Source organism: Pteropus vampyrus, unplaced genomic scaffold (assembly GCF_000151845.1).
Source record: "Pteropus vampyrus isolate Shadow unplaced genomic scaffold, Pvam_2.0 Scaffold335, whole genome shotgun sequence".
NCBI classification, from domain to species: domain Eukaryota; kingdom Metazoa; phylum Chordata; class Mammalia; order Chiroptera; family Pteropodidae; genus Pteropus; species Pteropus vampyrus.
The window spans coordinates 2,646,452-2,646,697 of NW_011889116.1; positions in this window are offsets into that span (position 1 = coordinate 2,646,452).

A 246-nucleotide genomic window follows, 5' to 3' on the forward strand; every position below is an offset into this window, starting at 1 on the left:
CCTTTGCAAATTTTGATCTTTGAATCCTCCTCCTTTTAGTCATTGTTGTCTCAATATCTCCATATGTATGCTGAACGTTCATAACTATCTTGCTATAGCAAATCTCTTATTGTTTAAGCTTATAATGCCCTGTTCTTAATAAATGTTTCACTCCTCTGCTTCTATCTGCCTGCTAGTCACCCTACTCATAGTTACGTATTTTTTCTCATTTTGTTTTAGGTGACCTGAATCCTTTCAGTATTTCCT